This window comes from Triticum aestivum, chromosome 7D (assembly GCF_018294505.1).
Source record: "Triticum aestivum cultivar Chinese Spring chromosome 7D, IWGSC CS RefSeq v2.1, whole genome shotgun sequence".
Taxonomy (NCBI): domain Eukaryota; kingdom Viridiplantae; phylum Streptophyta; class Magnoliopsida; order Poales; family Poaceae; genus Triticum; species Triticum aestivum.
The window spans coordinates 204,782,234-204,799,262 of NC_057814.1; positions in this window are offsets into that span (position 1 = coordinate 204,782,234).

A 17,029-nucleotide genomic window follows, 5' to 3' on the forward strand; every position below is an offset into this window, starting at 1 on the left:
GACGTACATACGCGGCAGAGGCGGTGGTGATGAAGGAGTCCAGTTCGGAGCAAAGCAGCGACGGCCGGCGCAGAGCAACGGGCGGGCAGACGCGCGGACGATGTTCGTGACGGTACAGCCGATCAACTGGATCTGTAGATTACCTAGCTTGGACGGATCCCAGAGCAAATTTGGTGCCCTAAGGCTGGTCATAGTGGGGAGTAACTTAGACTAGTAACATGCATATGTTATTAGTCTATGTTACTACCTCTATAGTGCATAGTATCATAGATAGTCTCATTTATTGCCATGCATGACACATAGTAGTATCACATTTATTATGTTACGGTATCTACCTATGTTAATATAAAATCTCTCTCTTCTTTAATTGCCTGCCACATAAGCATGTTTGCGAGTCCCAAGTGCATGATACTCCTTATGTTACCCCACTATGACTAGCCTAACCCTTTCCTCCCCCTCCAGTTCTACTGGCGCCGGCCCACTCCCACGTTGCAGGAACCCCGGTACGATTGCTCTGTCTACACTCGCATACAGTACTGTACAGCCATCTCTGCAAGTCGACGAGAGAGACGCCGGCCGGTAGTCCATAACTGCGCTCTTCACGGTCGCTGGAGAAGTACGTACTGAGTATAGTTCCTATTGTCCCCCGAATACAGTAGGCAAGGACACAGCGAAGCAGGCAGGCCCAATTACGATACCATCATGGCGATTTGCGAGCACGCGCTGCCCTGCCTGACCGCCACTTACGAGGTAATCATACCACCGTGATCCAGCTCCGCTGGCACGCGCGCGCGCGCGCGCGGGCGCTTCTTTTTGGGGTTAACCACGGCGGTAATAACCGAGCACGGCGTTTCGGTTCGGGGTCACGGAGGCGGGCAAGGCCAAGTGCAGGTGGGGCATCGAGGTAGCACCACGTCCTGGTCGTTTTGGCGTGCGGCAAAAGGGCATCACGCGCGAGCCCACGACGAGGACGACGCTGCGTCGAAGAGGACGCATCGAGGGGCGTGCCGGTCGACGCTGCCCGCCGAAGGGAAGCCTGGCTGCAAGCAGCCGAACCTCCGCTGCGCTCTGCGGCGTCCGATGTCTCTTTAGCTGTGTGCACGAGAAGAGCAGGCCGGTAGTGGTAGGAGCATGGCGGGAAGGTCGAACCCTTGAAGGCGGGACGAGAGGGGCACTGTAGAGGTAGAGCGAACGTACGTACGTAGGCTGACACCGCACGCGGCATAGCTGACAGGAACGCAACGCTGCATGCAGCCGCAGCAGAAACTAGAACAGCGCGGGCAGCGGCTAGCCGGCTACTACCGCGGACCACGCTAGCGTATAGGAGAATCTCGTCGTACGGTACAGAGCGAGCCACCCCTACCACCCTGCCTCCGTGGCTCTGTACAAAAAAATGGAGGTGTTCTACTTCACATATGAGGAGGGCATCGAGTGCCCTAATCAAAGCACGAGCACGAGCGCCGATGGCCGGCCGGACGGACGGGCGGGCATGCCTTCCCGTGCTGCAAAATTTATGTCGCGTGCGCCACTGCATGCATGCATGCAGAGATAGATCCCTCTCTCACTCTCCGCTCTGCTCGGCCGGCCGGCCGGCCGCTCGTCCGTGACACCGTGAAAAAGTGGGAGAGAGGGAGAGGGCGCCGTCCGTCAACCGGCAGTAGGTGAAAAGACAAGCGGGGAAGGGGCACGCGGCAACAAAACCGTGGCAGTCGATCAAGAGAGCCGCTGCCCAAAGCCGAACGATGCCCGATTTTCCTCGACAAAGAGAAAGGCGATCACCCTGCGGTACCACGACAACCACTACGACCAGCTGCCCCCCTTGGCCCTTGCCTTCCTCGGAGAAAAAACAGCCGGGCTAATCGCCTTTCCGCTGCACAGTGGATAGCAATGTTATTGTTCGCCGTGCCTTTGTGTGGCAGCCATATTCGTTCGTGTTTGGCAGCGGCAGCCGAGGCGAAAGGACTCGGCCGGTGCATGCCTTTGGCTGGGAATCGTGTGCGTACGGTGCGTCGTTGATCGACCGGGGGAGGGCAGCGGTTTTCTTGTTTCTACCTGCTTGTCGTCTGGTTTGTTGCCCTAGCTGCTGGCCAGGTGGTCGAATGCCGTGTTCAGGAAAGCGGGATCGCGTGTAGGATTCTCTACTACTCCTACAAAAGTGGCGTCAAATGTACCCGTACTACTACTAACGATGATGAGCGTCTGGACCAGTTAGTTGATCGAACTCGATGCGTCTAATCAATCAATCACGTCGATCGTGGCGCTGTCTTAGGTTTGATGATGATGAAGCTGGTAGAGAGAGAGGGAGGGGTGGTGGCACGGGTCCGGGAAGGACGCCATGAGTCGACCTGACTCACCTGAAATCTGCTTGACGAGTTCCGCCTCCATGTGCAGCTGCGGCCCTGGCCCCCTCCCCATGTTGTTCTGCTCCTCTGCTTCCGGTGGAGTCTAATCAGGGCCGACTAATTTACAATTAAATTGGGAATTAGGAATTTCGCATTTTTAACCCATAGTTTCATCTTTGTGACAACAATTATCCTATTTATACTCACATTTTTACTCAGTTTAAGCAGATTTGTGCCACCAATCACTAATTTTAATGTATATTTTCCTCCTCCTTACCGATTGGGCACACGCAATACTACTATCGCACACACTGACTCAATATTTTGAGCAACCACATCCACATGGAACCTTATTCCTCGCCCTTCTCTTTGTGCACCTTCAATGCGTGCCCATATTGCTCACACGATCTAGCACACACCGGCATCATCATTATTACGGAAACTTCTAAGGGGCAACCGGAAGGCCACATGAAACCGGCCACGACGTCCCCGATCCGGCCGACGACGTGCGTGATCTGATCGATCGCGCGAGCCCCACGTCCATAAATTACACGGCCAGAGCTCTCCTCATCGGGATCGCTTTGTACGCGTGCGAGCCGATCCTTGTTTTTACTAGTACTACTCTCCACATGCATCGATCGCTCCATCCATCATCCATGGCCGATGGCCGATGGCTGGTCCCCTCGATCGCTGGTCTCGGCTCAGGAGTGGTACTACTGGTCACCGGAGGGGTGCAGCCAAGAGGGGCCACGACAAGTATTCCAGGGCGGGTGAAAGTGAAAGCGAGCTCGTGGAAAATGGCAAGCTGGGATGCGCCCAAGAGCAAAAGGGAATATTGGCCCAGGCTCGCCCAACTTGCGCGCCGGATTAATTACTGGTCGTAGATCCTGCTACTACTAGGAGCAGTTCATCCATTTTGTATCGGGCTGATGGTTTCTAGTGGTGTTTTGGGTGTATACTCCGTTCTAGTACTAGTATATATGCTCCATGGTTGCATGGTGGTACGTGGATCAAGTGACTTGGAAATACGAGTGACTTGCGTGCCTATGTTTGACTGCACGGTCTTCATCGCAACGCCATGAATGTATACGCTTGTTTGGAGTATATATGCTCCATGGTTGCATGGTGGTACGTGGATCAAGTGACCTGGAAATACGAGTTTCGATAAGAGGCATATTTTTTTTCGGGGACTATCTCTGGATTAGGATTAAGGGGCTCGCAATTAGTAGATCTCCGGTGTGCTTGCTTCCATAAATGGATGATTAACATATTGCCGCTGAGGAGAGAGATCATCCATGTTCCGCAATAATGCGCAAGTGTCCGGTACTTAAAAGATCATCATTGTTTTGTCGTGCGTAAACAAATGATTGAAAGATCTCCCTTGTTTTGTCATGCATAAATAAGTTAAATAGATCGAGCAACGTGCCGAATCCACTGATAGGAACACTAGGCACAAAATGCGCAAATTGCTTTTGTCATGCACATAAAAAAACAGATAAGTGTAGTACTACGTATCTCAGAACCTACGCTACTACTAGTACTACCGAATCTGCCGATTATTAAAAAGGGGTAGATACACAAAATGCCCATTTTGTTGCGTTTCACTTGGGAGCTGAAAGGGACGTCTCCTGTGAGCCAGGTCTGCTCCCTCGACCATACATTTATAGTTTGTTTTGTTGGCATACAAGAAGATGAAAAATATACGTCGAGTTGTGTAAAATGTGCCTCTCCATTCGGGGTATGGGTAGGGGTACCCTGTTGTGGCGCCATTATTGAGGCCGAATGGAGAGGTGCAACGTGACGAGACGACGTCCCCTTCCGGCCGCCCAAGGTCGGTGCGCGTCGCGGCAGCCTGCACTGCATTGATGGCTCCGGACGGTGGGCTCTTGATGATGGACGGTTGTTGCGGTTGGGATGCGATCATCACCCCGCAACCTAGCGGCAGCAAGTTGTTCTCTTCTGGTGGATATGGATAAGCAGCTGCATGGAGCGATAATTCCTCGCTCCTAATCTCGTGGGGGTTTATGCGGTGACGTGCAAAAAAAGGTTTGGGGTCGAGCATGTGAGCGGTAGATGGGTGTGGACGGATCGTTGCTACACGTAGCCAAGCACGTTGTGATGTCCGTAACGTGGGAGTTGTCCATCTTCATCGCATCGCACATGGTGTTTTCTTTCCTCCGTTGATATTTCTGCGTACGTGTACCGACCGCGAGGCCGGCAGCAGGGTAACATGCGGAGGGGCACGAATAGTCGAGCTCTGTCGAGACATCACAAAATCAGAATCCACGTCCCCATCCATCCACCCTCAAATGCCCTCCCTGCGCCTGAGAAAAGTTGGCCATCCCGTGCCCTCCCCAAAAAAACGCGCATCATGAGGCCTCGTCGCCGTTGAGAAAATCTTCCCTGGGGACGGCGGCATGATGGCCTGCGAGACCATATGGTATGCCGCTACTACCATGTGTAGTCAGCGGTCACGTACGAGTAGAACAAGACGAGAACGAACAAAGTTGGAAAGCTGTAGTCAGAGAGGAGGGAGGGAGGGAGGGAGGGACGGGGAGGGTGGTGGTAGGTTTTGGCGCCGATCTGTCTACCGATCTGAAAAGGAGCCCGGCTCGCCCACCGAGACGCCGCCTTGCCTTTTGGCTCCACCAACGCGGTGGCCGTGGAATGTCGAGTCCGTGGACCGGCGCCGGGTACAGGCCCTAGGACCTAGTAATAGGCACATGATTCGTCTATTCAGCGGTCCACCGGGTCCATGCGAAGGGTTCGGTTTTCCAGAGATGGAATGAGGTTGGACGCCGCGGTCGGTGGGCACGGTCCATGGCGAGAGCACGGGCCGCCATAGGGGGCGTGCCGTTGAGGCTTGAGAAAACTAGACGAACCTGCGCTGGGCGCACCTAACTCTGTACAGTCCCGAGACCAGACCGGCTGGCGACAAGTACCCCCCTCGTTTCACGTCACATCACCATCGTTTCCGAGGCTCACCGCGAGGCCCCAATCTAATCGCCGTCCGGTCGTGATCTTTGGGTAATCCCCGGCACCCAAGTCTAATCTGGGTCCCGCGTAAAACAGCACCCGATAGTGGATGCTCTATTACTACTACATGGGATGATTGGTTGTTATGTTAATTTTGTTTTTTTAGCACAGTTCAGGACACGTTTGGGTGGCGACAGTTTGTAGGCGTGGCAGCATTCAACCTAGCAGGAGCATTTTCATTGTCGGTTCTTTCTAATTCTCGATCGATGGAGATACTCTTAAATCTCAAATTGATGTCTGAGGGCCTCTTTGATTCAAATGGTTTGCATAGAAACAATGGAGTAGGTTATTTATCAGTTTTTTTTCTGGGATGGTCATTTTTTTCGCGGATGTCCCCGAAGGGACTTCTGGGATGGTCATTTGATTCGTAGAATTGAGTTCATATGAAGTTTTTCAAAGAAATCCATTACATTACAATTTCAAAGGAAAATTTGCACCCCCCAGGCTTGCGCAAGGGTATCGGAACCATCATCATCCTCACTGCATGGCTCCTCTGGAAACATCGCAATGCCTACGTCTTCGACGGCGCACAACCCTCCAACACGGAGCTTGTCCGTGACATCAAACTAGAGGCCCGTCTATGGACACGCGGGAGCCACCGGCTTGGCCAACATTATCCTTGTAACATAAAACCCTTGTACTGAGGCGGAGCATCCTCTTCCTTTGCTCACTGCTTTCCTTACCCGCGCCATCTTGTGTACGCGGCTAAGGACGGCAACCACTTGTACTCACTTCTCCCTATCAATAAAATGATACGCATTGATGCGTATTCATGATTTTTTTTTGCACCCACTCCATCCTCTAGTAAATAATCGTTTGTTTTTCTTGTGGTACAACAAAACACACTTCCATGCAAACGAAATGAAGCAGGATCAGAGTGATGTCTCTCCAAACTTGTGTTTTTTTTCTATTCATGTGTTTTTTCCTATTATATCAACCAAAGACAAGTTAAAGGTGAATCTCTAAATCGATCGAACGAAAGAAATACCTTGAGTATGAAGACAACAAGGCACTAAAGTATGGTCGGGGGTCAGGGTGACAAAGAGGAGTGCGGCGATTGCCGTGAGGATGAAAGATGGACCGCGAAGAGGGTCACGCCTCCACGTTGCGATCAAGCCACACCACGTCACTCAGACGTGGTAGAAAAAAAGGGATCCCAAAACCATGCATGTAATCTCCTCTAGCTAGATGAGGATAGAAATCTCCCAAATACGTTGCTACTTGCAACTCAAGCAGACTCGCCATATCGGCTCGATCGGCATAAATCATAACTACCACAAATATGATAATTTTGGCCAATAATGTCACTGAAACAGAGTTTTCATTCGGCCCTAAGACGCCATAATTTATGGTGGTCACTCCATATCGAGGCTGCGAGCCTCCATACTTGGAGGTTGTGAGCGTCGGTTTGGAGCGTGGTCCACCCGCAAACCGCTCGAGAGGGAAGTTTCACCTCCCCTCCTCACCTTTCTGCGCGACCCATCTCTTTTGCGTGTGAATGACTCAGACGACCATGGCACTAGAAAGTGTGCCAATTAATGGCTCACATCGCGTGCCAACTGCCCGGGGCCACTCCTGCCACGTTTCCCGCAGTATGTTTTGGCGCTTGCCACATTCTCATGGTGCCCACTGCCCACAACAATAAAAAGGTCGCCGCCATGGACGAACAGCTCACAGCCTCCGCTTCCAATACTGATGCCCATAGCCACTTTGTCCCTCCATGTTGTTAGCCCTGTGGTCGGACAAGGTCCCTCTCTTGGAGGAAGAGAAGCAGATATTGAATAAGGAGGAAGCATCAGAGAAGGTCAACCTCATCGTTGAGTGATGACCCACAAGTATAGGGGATCAATCGTAGTCCTTTCGATAAGTAAGAGTGTCGAACCCAACGAGGAGCAGAAGGAAATGACAAGTGGTTTTCAGCAAGGTATTTTTTGCAAGCACTGAAATTGTCGGTAATAGGTAGTTTGATAGCAAGATAATTTGTAACGAGCAAGTTACGGTAATGGTAAATAAAGTGTAGCAAGGTAGCCCAATCCTTTTGTGGCAAAGGACGGGCTAAAACGATCTCTTATAATAAGCAAAACGTTCTTGAGGGTACACGGGAATTTCATCTAATCACTTTCATCATGTTGGTTTGATTCGTGTTTGCTACTTTGATAATTTGATATGTGGGTGGACCGGTGCTTAGGTGTTGTTCTTACTTGAACAAACCTCCTACTTATGATTAACCCCCTCGCAAGCATCCGCAACTACGAGAAAAGTATTAAGATAAAATCCAAGCATAGCAATAAACTTTTGGATCTAAATCAGTCCCTTACGAAGTAGCGCATAAACTAGGGTTTAAGCTTCTGTCACTCTAGCAACCCATCATCTAATAATTACGCCACAATGCATTCTCTTAGGCCGAAATATGGTGAAGTGCCATGTAGTCGACGTTCACATGACACCACTAAGGGAATCACAACATACATACCATCAAAATATCAAACACATATCAAGTTCACATGATTACTTGCAACAAGACTTCTCTCGTGACCTCAAGAACAAAAGTAACTACTCACAAATTATAATCATGCTCAAGATCAGAGGGTTATTAAATAGCATAATGGATCTGAACATATAATCTTCCACCAAATAAACCATATAGTAATCAACTACAAGATGTAATCAACACTACTAGTCACCCACAGGTACCAATATGAGGTTCCGGTACAAAGATTGAACACAAGAGATGAACTAGGGTTTGAGAGGAGATGGTGTTGTTGAAGATGTTGATGAAGATTGGCCTCCCAAAGATGAGAGGGTTGTTGGTGATGATGATGACGATGATTTCCCCCTCCGAGAGGGAAGTTCCCCCGGCGGAATCGCTCCGCCGGAGGGCAAAAGTGCTTCTGCCCAAGTTCCGCCCCGAGACGGCGGCGCTCCATCTCGAAAGTCCTCTTCTTATTTTTTTTCTAGGTCAAAATGACTTGTATACCAGAAGAGGGGCACTGGAGGTGGGCCGAGGAGGTCACAACCCACCAAGGCACGCCCGGGCTGCCTGGCGCGCCCAGGTGGGTTGTGTCCAATTGGTGGGCCCCGTCTGGTAGTTATTTGCTCCAGTATTTTTCATATATTCCAAAGCAATTCTCTGTGAATTTTTAGCTCATTTGGAGATGTGCACAAATAGGTAACTCTGACGTAGCTTTTTTAGGTCCAGAATTCCAGATGCCGACATTCTCCCTCTTTGTGTAAACCTTGCATATTATGAGAGAAAAGACATTAGAATTACTCCATAAAGCATTATTATGCATAAAAACATTAGAAATAACAGTAGGAAAACATGATGCAAAATGGACGTATCATTGAGGAGCAGGAGTGCCATCAATGTGACGCGATGGAGGTGGCCCCGTGGGAAAATGAGTGTCCGAATTGGAATCCCAAAACACTATCCATTGTTTGGGATATCCAACACAACTACCTGCAGTTCATGTATGAGCAGGCGAGGGTTTGTCCACACAGCTCATATCAAGCACAACGTGCTCCCTGTTGCCTAGTTGTTAAGGAGGCATGGGATGAGTGCTATGATGACGATGCCTTGGTCATCCGCCCCAGCGAAATCTTCAAGCATACCGACGTTGGGAAGACATTGCAGGCGAAGAGCAAGCACGCGATTTGTCTTCATTAAAGGGAAACTAGGTGGACTAGGCAGAGGAGAGGGAGCCATCAGATGGTGCATGTTGGACATGAACATGGTGATATTCACTGAGACGAAGCGCACCCTATTAGCCTTGTGCTTCTTGAAAAAGCCGCCCTGACCTCGAAATCGACGATCAAGAGTGGAAGGAAGACGAGGCAGCTGGACCGTCATACTGTCGTGCCTAGAGGACGAGCGAGCTCGTCACATATGCATGTGCCCCGTGCAATGCATTCACCATCATCATGGAGGGGATAAACCAATGCTTCTTCAAAGACATAAAAGTCGACAATTTAGTAAAAAGTAATGTTGCTAATCGAATTTCCTATCCCTATGTAACCACTATAATAAGCGTGACTACGAATTAACTTAATTGTCAAATTGAAGGTAATGTGGATAAAGTAGGTTCTATAGGTATTCAACTTTGTCAGAACAACCTATATGGCATGCATGCAACCATCGAAGCAACAAGCTACTTAGGAAGCCCACTAGCAAACCAAAGAAGTAAAAGAGAGAGAACAAATTAAGAAAGGCGGCAAGCTACTTAGAAATTCCACAAGCATACAACTTTGGGGATTGATAATCTTTGTTGGAGAGGTTCCACAGGAAAAGTTGCTGAGCACCACTTGATGGCTGACCTTATTCTCCCTTTGAGTCACCCTCAACGGATGAGCCAAAATGTTTGATAGACCCTAAGCAAATCGATTGCCATCCCGAGCTCATGCGAGGACCTCGGGTCTACATTCAATATATACACTACATAGAGACTAGCAGATGATCGTAAACTTTACTACATCTTGAGATGGGTCTCTCTGACTCAGACATCTATCTGAGGAATATGTAGTCTGACTTCATCATAACCGACCTCAGTCCCTTTCCGAGTTCATGCTATTCCGCTATCATCCCGATGCCACTTGGCATGTCAAACAAAGCCACGTACCATCTTGCATTGCTAATAAAAGAATGTGAGTTCACACAACCTTGCTGACTAGGGACGATTAGAATAATTATCATACACACACATGGTCTTGCAAACAAGTCACGCAGTTGTTAATATATATCAGTGATAATGTTCAAGGACTACATAAATGATTCATGAATGCATAGGAAACATAATCATCATATGATCACCTTTAAAGCATATTTTTCCAGTATAATTTGCTAGAGTTGCTCTAAGAAATGTATGTGCCTTGACAACGTTGTTAGAAATTCATTTGCTACAGGAATAGAAGCTTTTGGGTCTCTTTTATTAAAATGGAGACAAAAGACTTCCTTCATCCATTAATAAGAAAACAAAATTTCCCTAGTTAATTAATGAAAAACAGAACTAAAATTGTCACAATCAGTTGAGCAGAACACACTTTATATCGCACATACACCTCTGCAAAGAGAGACTCGTCAACTTAACACATCAACATCATCATCACCATCATCATCACTTATTTCCAAGTAGGCATCATCGTCATCCTTTTTTCCCGAGCAAGCAACTGCAACTTCGCGGTAGACGGTGGTTGGCCCAATCCACACCATTGAGGTCGTGCAGAGCCACATGAAGATCCATGTCAAAACTGAACCACACACGATGAGGACAACACACCTTTGATTTTGTTGAAGACTACGAAAGAGAACAATTCAAGGTTGGCACTGTGGAAAACCACCGAACAAACCATTTTCTACACGCCATTGTCGCCATCGGAACCTTGTCACAGTTGCTCTCACTTCATATCAACAAACAAACCGAGGCAGACTATGAACACATGAAAGAAGAGCCGACTACCACAGCCATTGTTGAGTCTTTGACATCGCCCACCCCTATCATCATTACCACAAAAGCGCTGACCCAAACACCGTCGTCTTCCACCAGTCCCAATTCTCGATGGCCAACTCCAAAGCATCGTCATCATCCGATCTCATGGATCTAGGGTTACCCCCGAACATCCCAAGGATGGGGTTGACAGTATCACCTCGGAGATGCCAACAAGGAGGACACGACACTCGAATCTGTCATTATCGCTGGCTCCAGTCATGGCCGAAGATAAAAAAATTCCCTATGCACTCACATTCGTATTAGCAAGCCCGCCGTCGAGCCCCGTGACCCAATCTGGTTGGATCCGACCACCTCCTCTCCAGGGCACTGCACTAGCCAGTTCCACTGGTCCTCAACTAAGTCCACAAGCCACAGAAGCAAATCCTTGACCATTGCCCCGTGCCACCGCTTTTCGTCCGCGTCTCGACGGTAGAACCGGCCATAATCGCTCCAATCAACAAGCGCCGCCATCCTAGCCCGTCTAGGACTACTGTGATTAGAAGGAATAAGATTTTTCTAGGATTTCGATACTCAGCGAATTTTCATATTTACGTTGTTTGATTCAATTAATAGAAATGGAATCCTTACAGCATCTACAACCACGAATAGATAATCAGATGTGCCCGGGGACAATGAGCGGGCGGGCATCAAATCTTAGCATTTGCAGCCACGATCCCTATTTTCAAAACACAAAATCCAAGCAAACACATGCAGATCAATCATTTTGAACAAACATAGTTCGTACATGTCATTCGTAAACATATACAAATAGTCATATTTAATGGTACATAATCAAAATATAGTTCAAACGTAAATATTGATCATAGTGCTTAATTGACAAATTGGAAGACAAGTTTACTAGTTCTTGTGTGTGTCCACATATGTTTGGCAAGATCATCCAGAAGTTGCATATTCACGTGTTGATCTTGTAGTTGTCGATGCATCTTGATATGTCTCCAATGTATCTATGATTTTTTTTGTTAAAAGCTATTATATTATCACTTTTGTATGATTTTTATATCATTTTATGTTATTTTTTTGGACTAACTTATTAATTTAGTGCCTAGTGCCAGCTCCCGTTTTTTGTTTTTGGTTTAGTAGAAAAACCATATCTAGGGAGGTTCAAATACGATGCTAATTTTTGACCATTTTTTTCTCGAGTATGAAGGACCCAAGAAACTTCGGGAGGCCACGAGAGGACCCACCAGCCAGCCACAAGGGCACGTGGTGCGATCAAGGGCTGGCTGCACCACCTGGGCTTGGGGGCCCTGGCCGCTTAGTTTGACATAATTCCTCCGCCTATAAATTCCATAATTCTCGAAACCCCCAAAGAGATAGACGAGAGAATTTTATCGCAGCTGCAAGCCTCTATTCCAAAGCGACCCCATCTGGAGCCCTATTTCGGTGCTCTGTCGGAGGGGGAAACCATCATGGGAGCCTTCTTCATCAACCTTGATGCCTCCATGATGATGTGTGAATAGTTTTTTCAAGACTTACGGGTCAATATTAGTATCTAGATGGCTTCTTATCTCTCTTTTGGATCTGCAATACAATGAGGAGATCAATCGATGTAATTTTCATGTTGTGTTTGACGGGATTCAGAGATTTGTGGATTTGTGATCAGATTGTTCCTTGAATATAATTGAATCTATCAAAGTTTATTTGTTGTATGATTGAGTAGCCATGTATGCTTTCCGAGTTATTTGACTTCTCTGGCCAAGATAGATGGTAAGTCTTCAGAAGGAGTGGTGCATAGTAGTGGGTTCAACCTCAGGATGATCTATATCCTAGTGACAAACTGGGGGAGAAGGCATGTGATGTGTTGTTGCTACTAAGGATAAAACAATGGGGATTGATCTTATTGCTAGGTTTCTTTCAGTCGACATCATGTCAGATTGCGTATTGCATTACTTTGTTTTTCATTAGACTTAATACCTTGAGATGCTTGTTAGATATTGGTTTCGAGGTGGAGTAATAGTAGTCAATGTAGTTGGATTACGCACTAGTGCAGAAAATCCTAGCCATGACGTGGCAAAAACGGCCTTGCTGGCATGGACACCTGACGCCACCAATATGGCACCATTGTTAAAAAACAGTGGTTGCATTGGAGCCTACGTCGGCAGTATTTTTGTTACCAATGATGTTGGATACAGTTGAAAGATGTACCTTTGGCATTCGTAATTTTTCAACGCCATAAAGATGGAGAAACCTTGGAGGCGTTGTATATCCTCCGCACGCTGTTACTTAGTTTGAAAGCATCGAAAAAACGCTCCAATGGCAGGGGGAAAACGGTGCCGCGACAGCGTTTTGATACGTCCATTTTGCATCATGTTTTCCTACTATTATTTATTATGTTTTGGGTCATTATTTCACTTTATGATGCTATTCTTATCCCTTTTTTATCTTATTTTGCAAGTTTCACATCAATGGGGAGATTGCCGGCAGCTGGAATTCTGGACCAGAAAAGGATACATGAGAGATAGCTATTCTACACAACTTCAAATGACCTAAAAATTTACGGAGAATTATTTTGGAATATATAAAAAAAATATTGGTGGAGGAATTACCAGAAGGCAGGCCGCCAGGGAGCAACGAGATCAGGGTGCGCCCTGTGAGCTCGTGACTCCACCAACAGGCCTCTGTTGGGTTCTGCGCTAGGTGCATCGGCTGCAAAATAAAAATTTTCCTACGCGTAGAACAATCAGGAACATCCTACGGGAATGGATCACGTATCGTTACCACTAGACGCGCAGTGCCGTGTAGCAAAAGTAGTGTTGGGGGAGCACGTCCCGAGTCTTTTCCTCCTCGTCCGATCTACCTCGAACAGCCGATAGTCGGACCCCACGTACAGGTTCGCTGGAGCGGCGCAAGTGCACTACCTCTAACAGTATCCGCCCGTGTAGGAGGAACACCGTGGGGCGGACTCCTAGGTCCGATCACACAGTCGACGATGAGTGGAGGTGGCGACAAGTTCGTGGGGCACCACAGGGGGTAGGTCACGCCTAGCAGGCTTGTGGCTTCCTCGTGAGGCTTCTGGTCTTTCCTCGATGCTTCGGGGGTCTCTTTTGGTCCAAAAAAATCACCATAAATTTTTAGCCCATTTCGAGAACTTTTATTTCTGCACAAAAAACGACACCACGGTAGTTCTGCTGAAAACAACGTCAGTCCGGGTTAGTTCTAACCAAATCATACCAAAATGATATAAAATTGTTGTAAACATGGCATGCATACTTCATAAATTATAGATATGTTGGATACATATCAGCATCCCGAAGCTTAATTTTTGCTCATCCTTGAGTCGGTAAATGATAAAAGAAATAATTTATGAAGTGTGAATGCTAGCATAGTGTATAAGTTCGATCAATAATAATTTTAATCACTTTTCCTAGCATCATAACAACAACTTTTTCTCGTAAAACCCATCATCATAAAGTAGCAATCAATTGATTGCTTGTGTCTGCGTTGGTATTTCCCCGAAGAGGAGAGGATGATGCAGCACAACAATGGTAATTATTTCCCTCAGTTAATGAAACCAAGTATATCAATCCAGTAGGAGAACCAAACAACACTATGTAAATGGTACCTGCACACAAATAACAAATACTCGCAACCCAACACGTAAGAGGGGTTGTCAATCCCTCCTCGGTATTAAGATAGATTAAATTGTATGAGATTGGATAAATAGATCCAGCGAAAACAAAAAATAACATAAATAAAGAAAAAGTGCAGCAAGGTATTTTTGGGTTTCTGGAATAATAAATCTGAAAACAATATGATAGAAAATAGGCCCGGGGCCCATAGATTTCACTAGTGGCTTCTCTCGAGAAAATAACATACGGTGGGTAAACAAATTATTGTTGGGCAATTGATAGAAGAGAAAATAATTATGACGATATCCAAGGCAATGATCATGTATATAGGCATCACGTCGAAGATTAGTAGACCGAAATCATTCTGCATCTACTTCTATCACTCCACACATCGACTGCTGTCCAGCATGCATCTAGTGTATTAAGTTCATGGAGAAACGGAGTAATACAATAAGAATGATGACATGATGTTGACAAGATCTACTCATGTAGGAATTAGAACCCGTCTTTCTATCATTAATAGCACTGATACATGCGTGCCTCGCTATCCCTTCTGTCACTGGGTGAGAACACCGCAAGATCGAACCCATCACAAAGCACCTCTTCCCATTGCAAGAAAAATCAATCTAGTTGGCCAAACCAAACCAAAGTTTCGGACAAGAAATAAGAGCTATAATAATCATGCATATAAGAGATCAAAGAAGACTCAAATAATATTCATAGATAGAACTGATCATAAACTCGTAATTCATCGGATCCCAACAAACACACTGCAAAAAGTCATTACATCAAATAGATCTCCAAGATACTTCGAGGAGAATGTTGTATTGAGAATAAAAAAGAGAGATGAAGCCATCTAGCTACTGCCTACGGACCCATAGGTCTGTGGTGAACTACTCACGCATCATCGGAGGAGCACCAATGAGGATGATGAACCCTTCCGTGATCGTGTTCCCCTCCGGCAAGGTGCCGGAATAGGGCTCTAGATTGGATCTCGTGGTTCTGGAACTTGCGGCGCCTGGAATTGTGTTTCGTCGACTCCCCTAGGGTTTCTAGAATATTTGGGTATTTATAGAGTTGAGAGGCGGTGGAAAGGACCTCCATGGGCACCACCATCATATGGGCGTGCCAGGGGCCTCTGGCGCACCGAGGTGGGTCCCCACGTGCCTCCCCTCTCGCACTTCCTTGGCTCCCAAGTTGTCTTCTGGGCAGAAAAAAAATCTCCAAAAAGTTTCGCTGCGTTTGGACTCCGTTTGATATGGATATTCAGCGAACCAAAAAACAAGCAAAAAATAGCAACTGACATTGGGCACTATGTCAATAGGTTAGTCCCAAAAAATGATATAAAGTTGCTATAAAATGAATGTAAAACATCGAAGAATGATAATATAACAGCATGGAACAATAAAAAATTATAGATACGTTGGAGACGTATCAGCATAAAAACAGAATTTTTGATGTGGAATGCTGCCTAACATGTTCATCACATATTCCTTTCTTTTGTAGCATGGACATTTGGACTTTTAGATGGTTCAAAGTAATAGTCTATAATTGACATGAAGACTTCAATAATCAAGCATATCAACAATCAACCATGTCTTTCAAAATATCAACACTAAATAAAGTTATCCCTAGCCCATCATGCTCAATCGTAGGTCCATTCATGAAACACACTCGAATATGAGCTGCATCTAATGCACAAGTATGATCATAGTGCTCCTTAGTTGGTGGTGCTTTATTAGAGAAGATGGAGACTCAACTAAAAATAAAAATTGCACAAATTAATTAGATAGGCCCTTCGCAGAGGGAAGCAGAGATTTGTAGAGGTGCCAAAGCTCAAAGCTTAAATTGAGAGATAAAATATTTTGAGAGGCATGCTTTTCCTGTCAACGAGCTAGTCTACAAATCTAATAAAACTGATAGATCAATATGCTAAGCTAACGGATGGGTCTTGTCCATCACATCATTCTCCTAATGATGTGATCCCGTTAGCAAATGAAAACTCATGTCCATCGTTAGGAAACCTTAACCATCCTTGATCAACGAGCTAGTCTAGTAGAGGCTCACTAGGGACACAATGTTTGTCTATGTATTCACACATGTATTTAGGTTTCTAATCAATACAATTCTAGCATGAATAATAAACATTTATTATGAATAAGGAAATATAAAATAACAACTTTATTATTGCCTCTAGGGCATATTTCCTTCAGTCTCCCACTTGCAGTAGAGTCAATAATCTAGATTAGATTGTAATGATTCTAACACCCATGGAGTCTTGGTGCTGATCATGTTTTTCTTGTGGAAGAGGCTTAGTCAACGGGTCTGCTACATTCAGATCCGTATGTATTTTGCAAATCTCTATGTCTCCCTCCTTGACTTGATCATGGATGGAGTTGAAGCGTCTCTTGATGTGTTTGGTTCTTTTGTGAAATCTAGATTCCTTCGCTAAGGCAATTGCTCCAGTATTGTCACAAAAGATTTTCATTGGACCAGATGCACTAGGTATTACACCTAGATCGGATATGAACTCCTTCATCCAGACTATTTCATTTGCTGCTTCTGAAGCAGCTATGTA